At 35.3% G+C, this 21,315-nt stretch overlaps 1 protein-coding gene across 3 annotated transcripts in view; it reads right to left on the reverse strand.

Moving 5' to 3' along the window:
* The window catches only part of LOC148955059 (endoribonuclease rege-1-like), a 63,415-nt gene extending 42,631 nt beyond the window's left edge, over nucleotides 1-20,784 (reverse strand). Inside the window, exon 1 of one of the 3 annotated variants that reach the window (XM_089108035.1) lies at nucleotides 20,738-20,784. The gene's annotated coding sequence lies outside the window, so the exon portion shown is untranslated. Of the gene's footprint in view, nucleotides 1-20,667; nucleotides 20,700-20,737 lie in introns of those variants that run through there. The other 2 variants (XM_089108037.1, XM_089108036.1) reach the window with 2 other exon arrangements.
* Between the last annotated feature and the right edge of the window lie 531 nt (nucleotides 20,785-21,315).

Here is a 21,315-nt window from a genome sequence, read left to right on the forward strand (position 1 = left end):
GTCAGGGCTTTCAACGAATCTGTTACTAAACGGTTCAAAAATAATTCATGTACGCTTTCCTTACACCGGCTATAGAGCCTCTAGCAGTTGACACTTTAATGAGAAATTTAGAATAATGGGATGTGCCTGGGAAAGAAGGGTCTGATTTTCCCATAGTAGATTTCTCTTGTTTAGCGGAAATTTTTCCGGTAACACTCAGGTCAATAGATATTATTGAACGGGCCAACGCCAATTTAAATATCGGTGTTATTGTGCTCCAATATGAAACAGAATTTCAAGAGGATATGCGTTCTAATAAAAAGGGTGTAATACTCCCAGTAAGGGCCCCATCGATTGAATCGGTGAAGCACTGAGTTTGGCTGATATAAACACCACCTAGTTAAACCAAGTCAGTTTGACTTTTCAATCCTATTACGGGTATTAATAGAGTTCGGGGCAGGGCTCAGATGATTGGGGTATGTTATTACTGCCCGTCATACCTGTCTGAATTTTGCAGGGATTTAAAGCTACAAAACTCCTTAAAGCATTGCAAATGTTACGGATATCAATCGATGGAAACAGTTTTGCGTGAGAGTGAAATTTTACATTTAAAAAATATCCAGAATGCTCTTATGCAGCGATAAAATAGGTTTGGACTGTGAAGCTAAGCTGGCAGATGTGAACGACCCATAATTTCCGAATCGTATCAAGCAACATCAAGCTATAGCAGTTTCATATGCCCATGCACAAATAGACCGTCCTAACACTATGTAACTTTTGGAAATAGTCGATACATTAGACGAGATTGAGTGCATGATCAAAGCATTGACTAAACTAATTGTCACTGCATATGGAGCTATATCCCTTTTGAGACATACCCACTACCCGATATCATTATCAGCAGGGGATCGCCTTGCTATTAAGAATAAGACAAAATGTTGGGTTCGTAAGGATGACTATGAAGAGGGGGCTAAGGGGACAGGGACTGGGGGGAAAAGAGGAGGGGAAGGAGAAAGTCAGGGACCATAATCACTTGTGGCAGGATGTATCGTCAGGGAGTAGTAATTTTGGTGGTGTAGCAAACCAATCGTGCAATGTGAATGTAAGCCAGCAGTTTTTATACGGATTTTCATTCACAATTATGATTTGAAATTTATTTTACCGGCTTTGGCACGTATGCACAGAGAGGAGGGGGAGTAGATAGTCCATGAGTAAACAACTCATTTAGCTACAATATTATCCCCAAATCTGCTGAGAAGCTAGTACTTTTAGAGTTGAAAGGCAGGCAGTGGATAACGGGCATACGTGTTGGAATAAAATCCAGTTTTTAGATTCTTTCAGTTTTTCGACAAGGCTCTGAGTCAATTGATTTAGGTGCAGAAAAGCGGCAATTTTGATAGTTTCCCTCTGCTTAAACAGCGCTTTCCACAGTGAAATGTATGACTTTACTGACCTGTAAAGGCATATATGTTTATGACTATTACTGTTCTGGCGCGCGGTTAAGCGAGGAGAAACTCCCTCCCATCGAAACATCCTATAATTCACTTACGAATATTGAATGCGCTAAGGAAGAAAATGAATTTGCCAAGAAGATATGGGCTAAGGGTAATTGTAAAAATGGTTGGGATTATTGTAGAATATACTTGGCCAGTGATGTGTTAGATATTGCCAGGAAAAACACAGATCAAATTTATTCAGAGTTTGGGCTAGATATTGGCTATTATTTTTCAACACCGCACCTCGTCATGGAATTGAATTCTAAAAATTAGTAGGGAGGAAATAGGATTGATCACCAATTTGGATCAACACCTTTTTGTAGAAAGATGGATGAGGGGTGGGTATGTTTTTCATGGGGATCGCGTTCTTACAATGAATCCAACAGGACAAGACACCGGTGTAAAGTCTAATGCAGTTTTTCTTGACATGAACTCATTGTACCCCTCGGCAATGTCTCACTACTGTTTACCATGTGGCAATTACAAATGGCTTGAAAATCCTTGTGAAATTTCCGACATTTAAACCGTCGAGGAAAATGGTCCACAAGGATGGTTCTTTGAAATTGACGAGCACATACCTGTGGAACTTCACGATACAGTAAAAGATTTTGTATTACCGTGCGTGAATAGACCTATGACCAAGGAGTCATTGAGCCCATACAATCGGTCTTCGGTCGAGGATATGAGCATGCACTAGACCCTCTCCAAGCAGAAACTAATTGCCTATCTGGACCCGAAACAGAATATTGTTGTTCACCATGTCCTATTGCGATGGATGGTGAGCAATGGTTTCAGGGTCACAAAAATACACAGGTCCCTGCAGTTTGATCAGAAACCCTACTTGAAGACGTTTAGTGACACATTTGTCAGTAAACGCTCACAGGCAAAGAGTAAATTTGAAAAATTAATATATAAGCTTATTTTAGATTCGGCTTTCGGAAAATTACTGGAGAAGGTACGAAACGGAACATCTTATGACTACGTAACTGGCCCCAAAATCTGTGTATAAATTCTTACCGACTCCAAATTTACAACATTAATGAGTAGAAAGCCGAATATAGTTCTTCTACACAGAAAAAAGAGAAATGTTGTACTGAATAAGAATATAGCGGAAGTAGCTCGGTACTTGAAATTTCCAAAAAACTCATGTTGACGTTCTTTTACAATGTGTGCAAGTTAAAATGGCCAAGGGAGGGGGAGGTTCAAGTTTACTATGGGGACATAGATTCTCTGTTGTTAAGAGTTAAACCAGGGATTTATTAAATGATTTGCAAAATAGGGTGCACATCAGCTCGCGGAAGGACTACACCAACTAGAATGAGAGCTTCTATCCCGAGTTGGTGAAACGTCAGGCCCCCAATCAACTATTAATGCTAAAATAGGAGTCAGGGAGTGATTTAATATCAAATGTGGTGTTCCCCGGTCTTAAAATTTCCTGTGTGCAAACACAAAGCAAGGATGTGAAGCCGGCATGCCACGGGGTGCCTAAACACTTTGTAAGAAATAATTTCGACATGAGTGTCTACAGAAACTGTGTAGACAGTTGTCTAGTGCCAAGAGCAAAAGTGCCAGCAATTTGCTCTACAGTATAGGAACTGTGCTGTTAAAGTGGAAAGACATTACATGCCAGGTATAACTCACAACGTCGATGTGCTACAGAAGGACTTAAGAGTACTCCCCCACGGCCGCTATCAATTTCAAGATTGTTCTTAACGTGTGGACAATATAAACCACATCAGTCTGAATAAGATAGTTTAAACTAAAATAGTATAAAAATGGGGGGACAACATTTTCAATCATCATTTTGCAGCAGCAGCTATTGTATACAGAGTTTGTTTTTCCGCACGGCCCTGGGGGGCGCCCGCCCGCAGCCGGCATTCGGCCCCGGGGGATGGGAGGGGTCCCTTGGGGGGAGATCCTCATCTTTTAAATGTTGTAAATAGTCAGGTTTCTCATATCTTAGTCTAGGAATTTGTTCAACTGTGCTGTTATTGTTCTTGTTGTATTTTAAGTTGTTTTTGTCAATAAGTGAAAAATAGTGTGTGCTATTCGTGTTTTTTTTGGTAATAAATGAAAAATATTGTTGTATTTTAAGTTGTTTTTGTCAATAAAGGAAAAAATATGTTTTTCTTGTTATTGAATAACATACTAGATAGATCTGAGGGAAAATTATTATTTATTCATTAGACAAGTATGGTTTACCGTTAGTTGTAGTCCAACTTTTGTCAACAGCAGTATGTATCAATTTAAAACACCATTCAGGTCGTTTCTGTGTGGCCCGTCAATGTCAGGCAAAACGAGACTTTTAGCTAAAATAATTAAAAATTGTAATAAAATGTTTTTGGAAAAACCAAAGAAAATTTACTATTGCTATAGTATTTGGAAGAAACCCCATGATCAAATTAAATCTATTGCCACTGCTACGCTCATGCAAATACAGCTTCTGATATGACTTGGTTTTTTCAATAGCTTTGAGCAAAACCTATAGGTATCTATTAATTATTTAGCTGAATCAATTGAACAGTTCTCACAGGAAATGCTACAACTGTTTACTGCTCTCTCTCATAATGAAAACATTTCCATAGCCTTAGTTCTAGACGATCTGTTTCATCAGAGCAAGTGCATGAGAACCCTCGCTTTGAATTGCACCATCTATATTATCTACTGGTTGCTCCTGATTCAAGTTCTCTAATAACTCTCAATAAGAAAATATATCCCGGTGCTCCCAAATTTCTACTTTCAGCGTACAGTCAGGCGACATATAAGCCCTATGGGTAGATTTTGCTAGATCTTAATCAGAATACATCCGAGGAAATACCTGTAGTCACAGATATTTTTGACAAAGAATTTACTGTATATCTTCCGGTGAACCGTAGAAAAGGCAATTAGTTGCCATCATGACACTTAAGAGACTACACGAGAATAGACACTTATTTTCCATTCGAGGCACTTCAAAACCTCGACTCAGAAAAGCCATACCCGGACATGGCGCTGGCAATGATTTTATTAATCTAATATCTGAACTTTGTTTAAATTTAACTGAGGGCAATGTACACTTGCCAGAAGGTGTTAGACAACAGACCAAGCAACATCGTTCCACTGTACGTGCCTTGGCTTCCAAAAACAAAGGAAAAAAATTTAAAAGAAAACATCTTCTTAAACCGGGCGGTAGCTTTACTTTTACCACCAATAATTGCATGACTTGTAAACAGTTTTCTCTAGATGGCTAAACCCTATAAATTGACTCCAATAGAACTTTTCCTCTCCCCCGTGGAACACTTTTTAAGATAATCTAAGCAAATTTATTAATGATGAAAATATTACCAATGATAAAAAGCTAGTTTTACTTCAAGATGCATTGCGTCGTGTGGACAAACATAGACCTTATCGTTAGAGATCCACGACCATCACAGATCCCCCTAAACATGAAACATCTCAAGATTCTGCAGCAACACAATCAAAGGAGAAAGAATTGAATTCCATAGTGATATCAATTGGAAACATATTGCCAATGACCTATCGAGCACACAGTAAAGAAGTATTAGCATATCTCATGTTGGAGAGTGGTGGTGATTATTATCAAGCTCAAGTTGATAGCACGTGAAAACAAATTATAATTGAGGGAAAAAGTTATAACATGCTTGATTGAGTTTGCGACATGCTGATAAATCGTAATTTACTTTAATCATTTGACAATAATCTATAAACCTTTCTAAATGCATCATACTTACCCAAAAGTCTTATCGGTAATAGACAAATTCTAAAAAAATTAAAATAATATAGTAGAGGTGTCAGTCCTCTAACAACACCACCATTTAAAAAAGAAGTAGAAGATGAAGATTATAAATAAATCTTGGAAAATACTAGCACTCCTATTAGCAGCAGCAATAATTTGATAACACCAGTGAAGGCTAGACGAAACAGAGGACGTATTGATATCAACTCCCCATCCCAAGTGCCATACGCCAGTTTGCGAAAAGGTAGTGCACGCTACACTACCTGTTTGCGTTCTAAATAGATGAAGTTAGTCAACGTATCCATAAAAGTATTTGTAATTGGAAAGTTTAAATTCCCCCACAACACTTTTTAAAGCAACCTCTGCCGTAGATTGTAGCACTTTAAGAAATGCAATGGAGTATCTAAAAAATGAACCGAGTTACTAGACCCCGGCGCCGCGCCGGCGGAGCGACCGAACGCCGCCAACGAGCGGCCCGGTCGAACGCCGCCGACGGGTCGTAACGCCGCCGGCGCGCCAAAGGCGCCCCGCCGCTTACAGAGGCGGCGCGTTCGGTCGACTTTAAATTAATTTTGCAGCAATTCTTTATTGCGTCAACCGCAAAGTCGGAGCTTTTCCTTCTCGTGTGGTTTAGTATTTCGATTTTCCTGATTAGAAATCAGGCAGGGCTTGCACCATCCCCGAAAATCTATGTGTCACCCCGAAAAAAATTTGGTTCCCAGAATCTATTTTGTTACTTTGCAAAAAAAACAGACAGATGCAATATGCAATTCCAAATATTGCAATATACACAGTTCTTCATATGTTGACAAAAAACAGTATCGTCTTTATGAAATGAGTTTATATCGTTTTGAATGTAGTTTCCCAATCGCTATTTTTAACATCGTTCGTAGACAAGAATTTTATTTTCAAGTTGAATAGAATTATAGAACGAATTCACTACTATACAGCTTCAGCCTTCAGTTGGATTTTGAAACTGACAGCCAACAGATTGTTTCTACAGCTGAATTGTAAGTTTGCAGCTTTTTTTGCTGTTTTTAGATAAGATTTTCGTAATGTTTAATACTCAATTGTTGAACGCCTGAATGTTTAATACTCAATTGTTCGGAAGCTACCCCAAAATATAACTCATAAATAAATTGTAAATTATTGCCTATAGGTAGGGGGGCTATCATTTTTAAGTGATAATACCTTGTTTTTTTTATATTGAAAGCAGGGATGCCAAAAGGATAATTATTTTTTTCATTTAAAGTGGAGACAGAAGAAAATGATATCATATTCCCTGGGAAACCATTGAAATATTTTGATAGACCCAGAGCCCCCCATTAAGACTTGTTCATTGTCTTCGATATTCCGCGATTTCTCATAGGCTACTGGCCTAATTTGGCTTTTGGGTGTGCTCCCTCTTAATTAGATTCTTTGGATCTTATTGAATGCCACGGCGAATCTATGACTCAGTTTTCCAGTAATTTGAGGTATATCTGAATAATTTCGACATTTGTGTTGTTGTCTTTCTGTCCCTTTACTCATACCCTCAAATTTTTTTCAAGGAGCACTAAGCTGTTTAACGTTATTTTGCGTGTATGTTTGAACCATATAGTGACCTAGTTAATTATTAAGTAACTTATTTTTCTAATGAAAGCTGAGACGGTATCCTATCAAGGTGCTATCCAGAGGGGGGGGGTATTACATTTAAATGATAATATCTCAAATTTTTTTTTATTGAATGAAGGGATCCTAAAAAGTAATTTTTTTTAATTTAAAGCAGAGACGGCATTTTATCAAGGTGGTATCCAGAGGGGGGGGCTACTGAGCTATAATATCTAAATGATAATACCTCAATTTTTTTAAAGCAGGGGTGCCAATAAGTTAATTATTTTTTTTTATTTAAAGCAGAGACGCTGTCCTCTCATAATACCTTGTATATAGTATAATACCTTTATTTTTTTATTGAAAGCAGGGATGCCAAAAAGTTGAAAAGTTGACAAAAATTAACAAGATTTTCGTGAGTTATACTTGATACAGCACTTACATGGTTTTATCGTCCAAAGGGAAAGGCACATATGCGTCCAACCCGTTTTTTTCTTATTGACGAAGCGGGTTTAATTTGAAAACATTCATTCATAAGTACCAGGCAGATTCACACTAAAATGAATTGGTGTGACGAAAGCAATATCGGCATCCCCGCCTAACGTTGCGCTCGAGTGACAATGCCACCCTTAGTGACAATGTCCAGTGCCCAAGTTACATTAAAAGGCCAGGTCATAATAAAAGCTTTCAATTTGGGAGGTTCAAGGAGGAGTCTTCGACAGTCTTATGACATCAGAGTACTAGATGTTGCAAAGTTTTTACGTATCTACGGTGGTTTAAAAAATTCGATCACCCCTCAAATGATTACCAAAAATATGCAAAAATATAACATTTGGAATATTATAACACTTTTTTCAAAGCTTTGAAGAAAAGCAAAAAAGGCTAAATACCCCTAACTACGCTTGAAAGCTATTTTAAAAAGAAAATCTTTGGAGATTTCCATGGAAATGACCATAGCAGAAGCTTTGAGTCTGGGTGGGAATCTAAAAAGAGTCTTTGAGTATTTTGACAACAGGTGACTTATTGTTGCGACTTTTTTAAATTTGGCAATTTTTGTGAGCATTTGGAAATCAAAGCTTGAACTCAATAACTGATACTAAGTGTCCTAACATTTTGCTTGGATTAGAAGTGATGAACTAGGATGAAAATCGAAACATCATCCTGGAGCTACTTCAGTCTGCATATTATTTCATTTAATTACATTTAGAACGGATGAGCTTTTCATTTTTTACCAGAAAATAGCTGGCAATTAATTTTTCTTCAAACCGAATAAAGCATTAAGTGTTTTTTTGTTTCATTGTAATTAAAGTGTTCTCATGTGAAGTGTTCATCATGTATTTTTCAATTTTACAAATTTACTCCTTTTAGATGCAGTTTATAATTTGACTGATATTACGTATTTATCAATTTATAATTTGGAATGAATTCCCAAAGAACAAAAACGAATAATATCCAAAAGAGCAGACCAAAGCAATAAAAAAGCAGCAGTTCAGCCTTAGCCTACATGACATATATTCTATAAAGAAGCCAAAAAACTTTAAAATGCATTTTTTTTTTATTGTTATTAAAAATCAGTTTTTAATACAAGAAGTCTTTTTCAGAATCCAAAAGAGCAAAAAATAACAATCAAAATCAAAGTCGCCCATTTCAACTGTTTTAAAGGTGACAAAACAGATATAGGCAAAGGGCATTATGAAAAAAATAAGCTTGTAAGTTCAAAGTTACATTCAAACTTCTTACCCAGATAACTGACGAATTTTGTAATACGGTATTTGAAGTTGAATATGCAGTAATGCTCGATGAAAAAAACTACCAATTTTGATAATTATTTATGTTAAGAATACATAACTAATAGATAATTCAACCAATCGTATTATGCAAGGGTTCTGAAACGCCACAGCCATTTCGTTTCTACTACATTTCTACTTCTCCTGATGAATAACGAAGAAGACTAGTTTCCAGCCAGTAACTTGTGAATTTTTGAACTCATGAATAGGCTCGAATCTGTTGTAAATTTAAGCTGTGATTTGAGAAAGACTACTAAAAACATTAATGTTTACGGTCAACATTGATCACGCCGGCGGCGCGCCACCGACATCTTACCGGCGGCGCACCGCCGACATCCTAACGGCGACGCGGCGTGCTGTTTTTGGCCCCCCCGCCGCCGGTCGTCCCTCATCGGCGCGGCGCCAGGGCCTACGAGTTACACACTGAATCGGAATCGTAGGTTTCGTGGCAAACAATATCGACAAACTAAAGCCTTTTTCCCTCTGCATATAATGCAAACTGATGTTTTAACTCTAGACGCGATTCAACGGCGTCACAATACACCCTACAAATATATTCTAGTGGCAATCAGTGTTTTCAGTCGCTATGCATATGCGATTCCATTGCGATCAAAGCGAGGTGTTGAAGCTACTCAGGCTTTAGCAAGTCTTTTTGAACAAGATTGTTACAGAAAAATTCAATGGGATTGTAGTAGTAAATTTGTTAAGCCTCAAACGCAAAAGGCTCTATTCAAATATAGTACATAGCTATATCACGGTCACAGTCCGGTAAAGGCTGCATTGGCTGAACGATTGATAATAAAAATTCGTCTATTAATTGCAAGAAATTGCACGCTGAAAAAATTGCTGCTTTTATTCTTGATTTAGATAAAATCATACAAATATATAACCAACGACCACATCGATCCCTATCCAATGTTAGCCCTCGGGAAGTTCATTGCAGTGAAAATACATTTGATCCTTTTCTTAACCAGTATTCCAGTAAAAAATTGTGAAGAAAAAACTCATTGGTGGTAATACTGTTTGAATTAATAAAAACAGCAAGATTTTTCAAAGCGGGAATTATTATGGACAAATGAACTTTTTAAAGTGTCCAACATCCTAGACACCAAACCCATGACATACCGACAGCGAGACACCAAAGATGGTGAGATCCTCGGTGGTTTTTATGAATAGGAACTACAAAAAGTTAGAAACAGTAGTGAAGTTTATCAAATTGAAAAGATATTAAAGAGTCATACTCGCAGGGGCAAGAGACAATTGCTTGTTCGTTGGCTAGGATACAGCTCTGATTTTGATTCTAGGGTTGCAGTTGAAGACATTAACAATGCCCAATGATTTCTATGTGGCATTCATGTCCAATGTTTCCGATCCTCTCTACAATGATTTGAATAGAACAAGTGATTTTTGGACGAAACTCCCCCACCATCAAATTCGACAGCGCGTATGAAGTGGCTCTTGTTGACTGTATTCTCAAAAATACATGTGACATCCTGAGAAAGGATCACACATATGATATAAAAATTAGACCCTATGATTGGCCGCCACCCCCAGGTGATCAAGAACAAAATCAAAAGATCAATTGGATGAATTATCCGTATATTGAATTACCCTACGAAGAACTCACCTGTATGAATGATTTATGTCGTTCTATCAATAAAAGAACTTCCGCTCGTAAAAAAAGTAGCCTTTCATTTCAACTATTCAAAGAAAGAGGGCAAGATCTACATTAGTTCACCCATTGTCGATGAAAAGGTTATTCTCAATGATAATCTAAAAGATGTTCTTGGCTTTAAGTTCAATATAATCAATGGTAAAAGTGCTGGAAACACTAATTTTATTTTTGGTGACTACCCGCCTGCTTCATCCACGGACACTTGTATATTTCTCAACGCTTCATTTGCTGAAACATCCAGAGTTGGCAATAGCAATGTCCCACTGCTACGAGTTCTTGAACGAAAAAAAAATCAAGAACATATTAACCATTACAATATAAAGCATCTTCAGTATATCCCTGTAAACACTTCCTATTTGGAACTGCCAGTTAACGCTAAGAACTGAATTAGGTGATCCCCTAACAATATCAAAAGGTTTGGCTGTGATTACATGCCATTTTCGACCCGTCGTTGTCAGTGTTCAAAAAAACAAACAAGATGTCTAATAGAAAAGTTGTATTCATTTGTCCTGATATTGACTGCTATGTTAATACTCTTGGCCCAAGACAAGTGGGCAATGGGATGGACTATTATAAAGGTCGCACATCAATGTCTGGTTATGGTATTGGCAGTTGGTTTGCTAAGCTGTTTTGCTCTGCACTACCTCTGGCTAGAAAATATATTGTACCGGCTATGACAGATTTTGCATCCTCTACACTATACGATTGGAGCTCTGGCAAGGATTTAAAAAAAGTGCTGCAGAGAATCTTGGGCCCAGCGTATGAACCCTTGGTAACCAATTTAAATTTCAAAAAAATGAAAAAGCTTTAAAACGATCGAGACAAGGTGCACCACTCACCAGTCTCAACTCAGGTCAGAAACGATAGACATCAGCCTTGTAAAAGAAAAGAAGGAAAAAGACGACTCGCACAGTAAACAGAAGAAGAAGCCCCAAGAAGAGAATCGTTAGATCGAAACTGGATTTCTTTTCATAGATGGCATATCTACCGCATAAGGATTCCCAACCTTCAATCTCTTCATTTTTTAAATCTATTCAATGCAGAAAATGTTGATGTGAGTGTAAAACATGGATACTATGAAGAATTTTATCCACAACAACTCCTTTCCGATAATATCCACTTTCAAATTTATTCCAATGAAGACTAATTGATGGAGATGTCTTCAAAATTTATAGATTTATGAATGAAATTCCGGAAATCCGACCATTCATTGCCAGTTCATGCTGATGGAATATCTTATGAAAATTGTATATTACATAATTTATTTTGTCAATTCAGTGTCTACATAAATGGCACTTTGGTGAGCACAAGCAACAATCTCACGAATTATACAAGCTATATGTAGTTTATGTTGATGACACCCAAGTCATACAAGGAATTAAGAGGCACCTCCAATGGATATGAATATTACTGATACTAATAGTACAGATGCACTTAAAAATGCTACAACTAGTGAATTACATCTAGTTGGAAAAATACATCATGAAATATTTAATATACCCCAATGGCTACCACCCAATATTAAAGTGGATATAAAATTGACGCTTGCTCCATTAAATTTCATTTTACGAAAAGAACTTACGAAAAGAAGAGCCAATCCTGATGTAACTCTCCCTCACCTCGGCAATACTACAAGTACGAAAGCAGCAGGTTATAAGTTCTGTTGCTTTGGCAGTGGAAAAACTGAGAGCCAGTGGAAATAATATTAAACTACTTGTTCCTCATACAATCACCACCCAACGTCATATTGCCAAAGGCTCGCGTACCTTCACCGACTCATCCTTTATCAGTGGCGAAATTCGATCGAAATTAGCATTGGCATTTGTAAAAACCGCTGGTGCAATAGGATCGTGAACTGGATCCCCACATAAATTTGATATGTTTGGGCTTTCATCTCTTGTTTGCAAAGTAAATGGAATCCCACTCTACAATCTATCTTTTGATAAATCCTATAGGACATTGTAAGAGTTGACAATACAAACCCTAGATCATGATAAACAAATATTTGGCAATGGTATAACCCAAGAAATGTTTGATAAAACACATGGTATCATTGTATTGGATTTGTCTGGCACCCAGGATATGAGTATAGTACGAATTAGGAGTGTGCGTTTAGAGTGTACATTTGCTGACCCATTACCTGAGAGTATTGCCCTAATCTCAGTAAATAAATTTAAAACTTATTGGGAAATCACTCCCAAAGGCAGTGTTCTACTTGATCTTGCACCATGAACACTAGTAAAATAGTCAGTGTATTTAATATGGACCCCCTAAATGTTCAAATACAGATCCTATTGTCTGCCCTCGAACTTTCTTGCTAAAATTCAAAGTCCCAACAATACCCTAATTATTGTTAATAGCAGTCCGTCGACCGTGAATACCGGCCATTGGCTGTGCATCTTTCAAACAATGAAGAGGATTGAATTTTTATCCTCTTGGCCTACCCTATACATTCTACAATCCACACATCAGCAACAATATAGAGAGCAGTGGGAAAACTATTATTCAAAATCGGAAGAGAGTAAAGGATCTAACGACTAAAAGCTGTGGTTTCCATACACTACTATATTTCGTGTTCAGATGCCGTGAATATACTTACAAGCAGTTTCTCGACATTTATGTAGACAATCCACGTCTGAACGACTTTATGGTGGAAAATATTCTCTCAGACCTGTATAATAATGATTTTAGTGCCCTACGAGTAAAGTGCTTAAAAACGTATGTGAATTTGTTTATTAATAAAGAAAAAATGTATACAACAATGTCTTAATTCTACACTTTAGATTTCTTCTTCGGTGTATAGGCAACTGTCGAGAACCACTAATAATGGTAGATCATTTGAATTCACTGTATATTGATCTTTATTGGCTGCAAAGTCAGGGTCACATTTTCTACAGTACAATGTAACTTCACTCTTGTCGTATCTCTTTGTACAGTCAATGATACTATTTGCATCCATATTGTGAAATTCACGTGTTTCAACTTGTGTATTTGAAGCAATATCACATCAGTTTTTTGAAATGGTGAGTCACACTCGGTAACTGCCGAATAGAAATCGCTAGGTTTATAGTCACAATAGGTAATGTCGTTATAATAAAAACATAGAACCAAATTGTCTTGTTACTCCAACAGTTGAATTGTAGACCTGATTCTTCCTCCCAAAATAATTTAAAACCACGACGATACGAATCTCGTAGAGATAAATTCTAATCACGTTTGGGGTTCTTTCCAATCATACCGGGATAAGTATTCTCCCATTGATCACATTTGTCATAGTGGCAATTGGAGCATAGTTGCCCTCTAGGGTGAGAGTCACAAATCTCTTCAAGACATGAATTACAGCCTTTAATTTGTACTGCATATCCTCTGTGTAATTTACATGGATTGCATAATTTAAAATTTTCATTATATTTATCAATAATTGTACAATTATCACATGATGACCAGCTGCTAAAAGTATATGTACAAATTGGATATGTATAGAACATTTTCGGTTTCCAATATCAACTCTCTCACAGCTAAAAAGAAACTGATCCACGTTCGATAAATTCAGAGGGGGATGTGAGAGGAGTAACTCTGTGGAGTTACATAACCTTTTTCCAAGGGTGAGCCATCTATCTAGAATCTATGATATTATTTTAAAAAGCATATTTATAATACTATTGTGCTTTGTTTCAATTAATAACTAAATAAACTTAGTATAAGTATTTCAGTTACGTCTTAAAAGCTTTAAACAATAATCCAATGAGGAAGAATAACTCCCTAATACAATGCCAAGTGTCCCCTGTGAGAATATCTTTCGTTGATGCGATAACTCGAGAAAATCGTCATCCAAAATCAAATGTTTTTCTATAATCACAATGTTTAACCTAATTATCTCTTTCTCAAATTTGTTCATTTATTAATCCTATCACTCTCACTGCTGACTTTAGACTAACCATGATTCGTTTCAATTTAAGCATATTCGCTAGCCTAAAAAAAAGAAAGGAGACATTTTCGATTTCGAAACAATTTTATTGAGCGTGATCATACAACAATAATATATATTGTATATATACAATTATTGATATAACTTATTGTCATCTATATGCTTCACTATTGCATTTAAAGCACTTTGAATTCTATTCACATGTGCTATATCAAAATTAGCAAAAATCCATCCTTATATTCACTGCGATCTTGTCCCGTTCGTATTTCCGACTCCCTGAATGGCCTAGAAAGAGACACGTGATCCTGTCCCGTTAGACACTCTTATCTAGCAATGAATTAAACTTCTGTTTGGATTGGATAGGCATTGAAACATCAAACAACATAACCATCAACAAACAGAACTATGAAACAACATCAAACCATATAACCAACAAACGATATTGCCATCAAACCACATAACCATCAACAAACAGAACATAACTATGAAAAAACATCAAACAACATAACCATCAACAAACAGAACAGAACTATGAAACAACATCAAACCACATAACCAACAAACAATATAACCATCAACCCACATAACCATCAACAAACAGAACAGAACTATGAAACAACATAAAACCATATAATCAACAAACAAAGTAACCATCAAACCACAGAACTTTCAACAAACAGAACAGAACTATGAAACTGCATAAAATCATATAGCCATCAAACAATACAATCATCAAAACATATAACAATAAAACAATATAATCACCAAATAGATCCAGAAGGAGGTGTGGTCTTGTATGTACAGGGAATCTAGGCATCTGATTCGTATAGAAACAACTTTTACCAAGGACATTAAATCTCGTCCCAAGTTTTTTACCAAGGACACTAAATCTTGTCCAGGCTTTTACCAAGGACATTAAATCTCTTCAATGCCCATATATGGATGTTCAATTAGAAATGGTGACCTCGTCCCTACTGCTATCAAAGAAAGTAAACAGATTTTTTTGTGAAGATAATTTCGGAGACCACACAGCCTATCCGTGACAATAAAATAAAAGTTCAAACTAGGGATAAAATCCTTTTTAATAGACAGTGTATAATAAATTTCACAAAAAATACCAGATATTTGGTCACTGTATATGTGATCAAAATAGGCCTATCTGGTATTTTTTCTAAAATTTATTATACAATGTCTATTAAAAAGGAATTTATCCCTATTTTGAACTTTTATTTTTTGCAAATGGTATCAAGTTTTCTATGTTCGGTCAACTAGAGGAGGTATGAAACTAAATTAAACACTACTACTTGTGTCAAGATTTTTAAAAGGGTGTATGTTGTTAAAAATTGCTGAAAATTTTTTTCCAGCATAAAAATAGCAGGCCAAACTATAAGGTCTTAAAAAACGAAAAGATTTAAAGTATTATTTTCCTTTTTCCTGAAAAGACTATGTCAATATAAAACAAACAGAAATTGACTGAAAAAAACTTTTTCCACAAAATAAGTTTTTCAAAGAAAAGTAAAGAACTCCATGCAACCAAAAATGAGCAGAAATAAAATAAATAATCTACCAGGTGTAAAACTACCACAAATCAGCATTGATAAATAAAAGAAACCCAAAATGAACAGAAATTACAATATATAACCGAGTTAAACTCAAAACGAGCAGAAATTAACAGGAGTAGGGCTCAAAACCCCTGCGCCTTCCCAAGGCCAGAACATAATTTGCACTTTACTGAAAAAAAAAACAAATGAATGTACATTGTCAGTTTTAATATATATATACTGATATCTAGTAATCAAAATGTTAATATTATCTGATTTATTAAAGTTACAAAAGTAAAAACATTAATATTTTTTTAGTATATTTTGTTCATTATAATATTTTTTCATTTGGAAGGATTTTTTTTTTCAGATGACATTACATAAAAAAAAATACATAGCAGCACAGATTTTCCTGTCAAAAGTTACAAAAAGTTGCTTTTTTAAGAGTTTGGATGTTACAAAACTTTTTAGTCCAGCGGCAACCCTGCCATCAAGATGGTACTTCTTTTTAAAAGTCCAACCTTTAATTCATTCATTTTAACTATAAAATTTTAATGAATGCATTTTGGATATTCAGAATCTACATGAATAATAAATTTTGGTTCTGCATTTATTTTCACTTAAGAATTTTTTAGAGTTTCAATGTCTGTTGACCAGTGTTGCTTTTTATTTACAGTTTGTTACTACAAACTGTTTGATCAAAAACACTCCTAAATGTGTGGGGGATACTACTCCCTCCTTTGACCCTGTTTTTCACATACAAGTTTGGTATTTGTATTATAGTATAAAGGCAAATTAGCTTGTTATTCATACTGATTAGTGGAAAGAGATCAACTGTTAATTTTCAATTATAATCCATGAAGCAAAAAAAATAAAAAATTCTGCCTCACTCAAATGTGGAAGTTAGTTTTTTCAACAAAAACATTTTTAAGTTTGTTGAATTGCTAAAACTAGTCATTTTGTTGTAGCCATAATATAACAAGGGCAATTATGGTGCAACTACTTGCAACTAACTGCAAATATACTTGCAACTAACTGCAAAATCCTTAAAACGTCAGCAAAAATGCCTTTAAAAGCACTAAAAACCGTTTCAGAAATGAAATCAAGGAGCAACAATAACTTAAAATAATCCTGAACAAAAGGCGCGTCTTAGAAAGACCCTTAAAAATACCCAATAAATCCTCTGATCCTAGTTTTATTTTAGCTACAGTCGTGTGCCACAATGAAATTGGAGATGACATGACTTGCCTGTTGTGCTGTGGAGGTAATGAAAAATTATTTAGTTTGGAATTTACAACCCTACCTCAGTGGCCATCACTGAGAGGACCCAGCATTGCTGGGAGGATTTTGGGTCCAAACTGACAAGATTAACACCTACAAAACAACAAACTTTTCACACCTTGCACTTTAGAAAGGTAATTACTAAAATGGGTGATGTTTTTTACTGTTTTGATTTGTTTTGTATTTATTTTGCAGTGTTTTATTCATTTATTTTCATTTTTTATGTTTACAGAAAATTATATATATATATATATATATATATATATATATATATATATATATATATATATATATATATATATATATATATATATATATATATATATATATATATATATATATATATATATATATATATATATATATATATATATATATATATATATATATATATATATATATATATATATATATATATATATATATATATATATATATATATATATATATAGTATTTTATGATTAAACACGTACTTTGAGGAATTAAATATTAAATCAACCAAAAATAAAGATTTGTTTTTGTGCCAAGACTTCACTCTGTTGAAGTAAGTTCTCTCATTCCAGGCAATGTGTGGTTAAAAGTTATAAAAAATCATGCTGCTCTCAATGTGTCTTATCTTACTGAAACTTTTAACTTTAGCATATTTCAGTAAATTAAAAATAAAAATAACAACTGATGCTTGTCTCTTAGCCAGATATTTGTATATTTGGTATGTTATGTATACATGATTGAATAATAAATGAACTTGAACCTGATGAGTTACTATGAAATGACTTCTTTAGTATAATGTTTTCCTTTCTCCTCCTAAATACCACAAGGCAACACAACAAGAAACTGAAGATCCCTTATTTCATCAAGCAAGAGTATCAATAGTTATTCTCATTGTGTTCTGTTATACTCTAGAACAGTCTGTCCTAAGTCAATGTCTTCAAGAGCCTTTAAAAAGTACCCCTGACACCATCTGCAGAATTCTCTACACAATGCTCACAGTTGAACCAATTGGTATAAGCACAGGAAAAGGGCACTACTCTCTACTTGATTTTAAGAATATTTTTTTTCATATTCTAATTAAAAATGCAATTTTTTATTTTCCATAAACAAAGAAAAACTTGTCCCTCCTCCCCTATAGATCATGAAAATACATTTGACCTCCCTCCCCAGAATTTTTGTAAATTGGTGCAGCTGGAGGCTCAACATCACCTTATCATACAGGGAAAGTGACAAGATAATCCCTTTCAATGTATTGTACTTTATAAATAGGCCTATAACTGTCTCCACTACAGTAAATTTGCAATTTTTGTAAATTTTATTTCTGATATAAATGAGAGGTAAGTTTAAACTTTCCCCCATCCCCCTAATGTGCAAATATATACCCTGAATTAGTATATATAGGGGTGGGGATAAAATCCATTTCTGACAAAAGTGATTATTATATTTGGAAAGAGCATAAAAAAGGCATTGAGTGGTATGTTTACTTTATTTGTAAGTCAATAACATGATTAACAAAAAAATTACCCTCAAATGTGCCTATATGACAGGTTTTCAGTTATCAGTTTCTTTGGGAAAATTCTAATTTAGCTACTTTTGGCTATCTTGGAAAATGAAACATTCTCCCTCATGTTCTCCTCCACCCCTCTCTCTGTAGACAGTCCTGACCTTTAAAAATATGTGTTTTATAAAAGTGAAACCTTGCAAAATAGATCTTCTGCTTAAATGAAGTACAACAAAATTGTTTTCAGCTTTATAACTTTGCTCAATCCTAAATTAAAAGGTTTTAAAGATATGCAAATACATTTCCTAAATTTTGAAGAAAAAAACAAAAAACATTGGTTTGGATTAAAATTCTACTCAAATAACAGGAATTGCATTTTCAGAAGTAAAGGGCTGGGCACACATAGCTGATTTTGGGAACTGATTTCCAAATCAGCACCAAATTTAAAAGAAATCAGTGTTTATTTGAGCTTGAAAAATTTTCTAGTTGTTGGTGCTGATTTACAAAATCAGTACTGATTTTCATCATGATCATAGAAAAAAGGAATACAAATAAATAGTCAGCCAGAGATGTCTGTGGTGAAAGACCCCACTAGTGAGCTGAGGACTAAACTGAGAACTAAGCTGAGATCATTCATGCAATTACTAATAAACTCTAGTTGACTATTTGTGTACATGATTTTTGTTTTGAAAATCTTGCACAATAAATTTTTCTTTCAACAAATTTTTCTTACTGCTATTGTTGGTCCACTGATGCTGAAATCAGCCATGCACGCCCAGCCCTTAAAGAAAGAGAAAAAAAAATGGTAAAATTCTACTGTAAATTTTTACCAAATCATATTATTGAGTTACAAATAAAGTGAATATACAACTCAATGCTTTTTTTTATGCTCTTTACAAATATAATAATCATTTTGTTGGAGATGAGTTTTACCCCCACCCCTATATATACCATTCAGGGTACATATTTGCACATTAGGTGGGTTGGGGTAAATTTTACTTCTGATGTAAATGAGAGATACGTTTAAAATTTCCCCTCATTCCCCTCTTGTCCATATATATACCTTGAAGTGGTTATATATAGAGGTGGGGGGTAAAATTAATTTCTGACAAAAATGATTATTATATTTGTAAAGAGCATAAAAAAGGGATCACATGGTATATTCACTTTATTTGTAACTCAATAATATGATTTGGTAAAAATTTACCAATTCTACCTTATCTAGCCTATTTTGCAAGGTTTTATTTTCATAACAGATTTTCAAAGGTCATCAGAGGTCACTGCCCTCCAAAGGGAGAAGGAATGGAGGTAGGTACTTTAAAATAGGGTAAGACACCCAGTAGTTGGCCACCTGCCTATTCTCGGACAGAATGTAACTAACAGGGAACCTACCTCTAGACACCTGCTGTCTTCTAAAAACTTTCTAAGCACATTAGCCTAGAGGTAGGTTCCCTGTTAGTTACATTCTGTCCAAGAATAGGCAGGTGGCCGACTACTGGGTGTCTTACCCTACATTCCTAGGATATACTTTAGTCTGTAGACCCATCCTTCAGAGTTCCATTTTCCTAACCTAACCCCTTTCCAAGAGAGCCAAAAGTAGAATTTTACTGTAATTTCTGCTAGGCTATTTGATTACAATTTTAAGCCATTAATGTATTTTTAAGGTCATCAGAGGTCACTGCCCTCCAAAGGGAGAAGGAATGGAGGTAGGTACTTTAAAATAGCCTACCTTCTTAGGATGTAGCCTACTTTAGTCTGTAGACCTAGGCCTATCTTTGAGTTTCATTTTCCTAACCTAACCCCTTTCCAAGAGAGCCAAAAGTAGCTAAAGTAGAATTTTACTGTAATTTCTGCCATTTGATTACAATTTTAAGCCATCAATGTTTTTTTCCAATTTAGGAAATGTAGCCTGTTTGCAGATCTTTAAAACCTCACAAATTGAGATTGAGAAAAGTTGTGAAGCTGAAAACAGTTTTGTTGTGCTTCATTTAAGATATATTTTTCAAGGTTTCACTTTCATAATGGTTGTACCTTAACCCATTGCAGGGATGCAGTTGCAACAGCAGTAATTACATTTCAAGAAAGCATTGAATTTAGAACTAAATGGTATAGGCCTAGGCCTATTGCATTTTTTTCCATCTAGTTTATGTCTATGACTGACCATAACCCAATAGTGAATGGAAGAAAATCAAATCGATAAATAATCAAACAGGGGTATAAGATCTACAAACCCGGATCTACTTTGGAAGGGAAAGTTTCTTGGAATTTTGTCAATGAAGTTTAAGTTATTTCTTCTTTAGAAGTCCTAATTCTCTAACACCATCTTAAAACGAAAATGACTATGAGCACAGACCAAAAAGTATAGTTCTACCATGGTCGTCTATACAACTCTAATATTTTGTTTAGTCAACCTGTGTTTTCAAGAGGTAGAAGGAAAATTTGTTATGGACAATTTTCAAGTCTTCCAAACAGTTGATTTTCTTAAGAAGCATGGAAATAACTAAATATTCATCCTATGGGAAGAGGAACAACGCAACACACGGGGAGAGGATAAGCTTTACACATGGTTTTCAAGATTTCTCCAGGGGCTACTGCGCCTACTTTTCCCCTAGCTATATCCAGCCTTATAGAAAGCAGGGTTTCCCAAATTTGTCAGTCTAACCTTTCAATTATCGTTTCAAATCATATCATTTGCCTAGCTGACCTGTCAATGAGTGTTTGGACATTCAACTGTGGCGAACCGTGGTGAAGTTATAGTCAAATCCAAGCGTTTTACCTCCCACAACCTCTGGTTACTCTGAGCACTTGA

This window comes from Artemia sp. Qi Xiang Cuo, chromosome 2 (assembly GCF_049724085.1).
Source record: "Artemia sp. Qi Xiang Cuo chromosome 2, ASM4972408v1, whole genome shotgun sequence".
Classification (NCBI taxonomy): domain Eukaryota; kingdom Metazoa; phylum Arthropoda; class Branchiopoda; order Anostraca; family Artemiidae; genus Artemia; species Artemia sp. Qi Xiang Cuo.